We start from the raw sequence: 3,148 nt of genomic DNA on the forward strand, positions 1-3,148 counted from the left end.
ACTGTCCACTGTGCTCTCCGTTTAGCTTTCCACTCCTCAAACTCACACAGGATCACTCTTTCACCTTGCTCTAGTGATGCTGAAGAGTACCTCGCCATTTGTCACGGTCATCTGCTGTATCCCCCCAACACTCTGTGTTGATTTTTAAGGCTTTCAGAGGTCCTTGAAGCAGAGCTGGGGTCTACCAAGGTTCCTCTTGCCTGTTGCTAGTTCTCCGTAGAGGATGTCCTTTGGCAGTCACCATCCTCCATACGACGGACGTGGCCCAGCCAGCGCAGTCTGTGTTGTCTTAAAGGTGTGAACGTTGTTGGAAGTCCAGCGTGGAGAGGACCTCAGAGTTTGAGACTTTGTCCAGGTGATGCCGAGGATGCGGTGAAGGCTGCGCAGGTGTAAACTATTGAGTTTCCTCTCCTGCTTGGAGTAGATGATCCATGTCTCTCTGCCATACAGGAGGGTGCTGATAACGCATGCATTGTACACGGCAGTCTTGGTCTTTGTAGCGAGTTTTGGATTCTCCCAGACTCACGAGGAGAGTCGAGCAAGAATCAATGTTGTTTTGCCGATACACCTATTGATTTACGTCTATTGACTTCAGCATCGAGGGAGAGAGTGTCGCTAATGGTTGACCCCAAGTATGTGAACTCGCGGACCACTTCTAGATCGTAATTGTCGACAGTAATGACTGGTGTCTCCACCACATTCTGGGCAAGGACATTTGTTTTCTTTAGGCTGATGGTAAGCCCGAAGTCCTTGCATGCCTTAGAGGAGCGGTCCATGAGAGTTTGTAGTTGTTGTTTGGTGTGCGAGGTTATAGCAGCATCATTGGCAAAGAGCGTGTCACCAAGTTAAGATCTTTCGCACCTTTGTTCTTGCTCTCAGGTGCGCAGGGTTGAACAGCCGCCCATCAGGCCTGGCATGCATGTAGATGCCTTCTGGCGATGTCCCAAATGTGTGCTTCAATAGCAGAGAGAAGATGCCAAATAATGTTGGAGCCAACAGGCATCCTTGTTTGACTCCACTACGAATAGCGAGGGGTTCTGATGAGCTGCCATCGTACTGAACAGTAGCCCTCATGTCGTCATGGAATGACTTGATGATACTTTGGAGTTTCGGGGGACAGCAGATCTTGAGGAGAATCTGAAAGAGCCCATCCCTGCTGACAAGGTCAAATGCCTTGGTCAAGTCGATGAAAGTGATATAGAGGGGTTTCTGTGGTTCCCTGCACTTCTCCTGGAGTTGCCGGAGTGAGAAAACCATGTCGACAGTTGACCTCCTTCCGCGAAAACCACATTGGGACACTGTTGACTCGTTCTGCCAGAGTTTGGAGACGTGCCAGAGCTACACGAGCAAAGACTTTGCCGACAATACTCAGGAGGGAGATACCCCTGTAGTTGTTGCAGTTGCTCCTATGACCCTTGTTCTTGTACAAAGTGACGACCTTGGAGTTGTGCATATCCTGTGGTATGGCTCCTTCCTTCCAGCACTGACAGAGGACCTCGTGTAAAGGTTGGAGGAGTGAGCTCTTGCAGTGTTTGATCAGGTGTGGGGGGATCCCATCATTGCCGGGAGCTTTCCCTGGGGCCAGACTGTCAATTGCCTTCCTGAGGTTCTCAATGGTTGGTTCAGAGTCAAGTTCATCCATGACTGGTAGACAATCGATGGCTGAGCTAACAACAACATTTTCCCTCAAGTAGAGCTCAGAGTAGTGTTCTACCCAGCATTCCATCTGCTTGCTTTTATTGGTGATTATTTCACTGCTGGATGACTTCAGGGGTGCTATCTTGTTCTGCGATGGGCCAAGGGCCTTCTTGGTACCATCATACATCGATCTGATCTTGCCTGTCACAGCTGCTGTCTGAATGTCCTCACTGAGCTGGAGCCAGTACTCATTTGCGCACTGCCTTGCAGTCTGGTGCACTTTGCTTCTAGCAGCTCGAAGTGCCTGGGGTGTTTGGTCAGATGGTGAAGGCTTGTACTCTGTGAGAGCCACACGCTTGGCTTCGATGACAGGAGTCATGATGTTGGACTTTGCCTCAAACCAGTCACTGCTCTTTGTGGTCTTTCTTCCACAGATAGAGAGTGCTGATTCGTGGACGGTGTCGCAAAGGTATGACCATTGTTCTGTTGCAGTATCTCCTTGTGAGGAGGTAGTCATAGCACCCGGTACTGACTTGGCAAACTGGTCAACCTTTTCGGACTGTCTCATCTCTGTTGTGTTGATGCGAGGTTTTCCAGTTTGTTTGGAGTGGTGGATTTTCTTCGGACGTAGTTTGATCTTGCGGCATACTAAAGCACAATCTGTATCGCAGTCTGCACTGTGGTATGAGTGAGTGATTAGTACAGAGTTGATGAAAGAGCGCCTGGTGATGATCATGTCTAGTTGGTGCCAGTGTTTAGACCGTGGATGTCGCCATGAGACCTTGTACTGCGCCTTCATCTGAAAGTAGGAGTTAGTTACACCCAGGCCATGACAGGAAAAGAACTCCAGGAGATGTTGTCCATTGTTGTTTATTTTGCCAATTCCAAAGTGGCCAAGACAAGATGGCCAGGAATCGTTATCGGCTCCCACTCTGGCGTTGAAGTCACCAAGGAGAATGAGGTTGTCATCACTGGGAATATTCCTGACAACAGCTTCCAATTTGTCATAGAACATGTCTTTTGCCTCAGAGTGGAATTAAAGGTAGGGGCATACACACTGACGAGAGATCTGGGCCATGATTGGTGTGTAGGTGGAGAGTCTCTGTCGTTCTGATCCATTTTCTGGTGGCTACATCATTTTCAACAAGGAGTTCCTAACAGCAAAACCCACTCCCTGCTCGCGGGGCTCATGCTGGTTCTTTCCCTGCCAGAAAAATGTGTAGACCCTTTCCTTCAGTGTACCTGAATCTGCCAAACATGTTTCTTGCAGGGCAGCTGTATCTACCTTGAGCCTTAGTAGCTCATTGTTAATGACCACTTTTTCATGCATCTTCAATATCCTTGAGGTTTTGGTCCAGTCCAGTCATCATTATGCGGACATTCCAGCATCCCAACTTGAGGAGTGTTGTCTTATTTGATTTGTTTTCTTTCTTGTCTGCTGCAGTAGTTACAGTCAGCTCTTTGTGGAATAATCTGTTGTCCCCATGCACCCCAATGAGGAAGCCTGACT

This window comes from Hypanus sabinus, chromosome 2 (assembly GCF_030144855.1).
Source record: "Hypanus sabinus isolate sHypSab1 chromosome 2, sHypSab1.hap1, whole genome shotgun sequence".
NCBI classification, from domain to species: domain Eukaryota; kingdom Metazoa; phylum Chordata; class Chondrichthyes; order Myliobatiformes; family Dasyatidae; genus Hypanus; species Hypanus sabinus.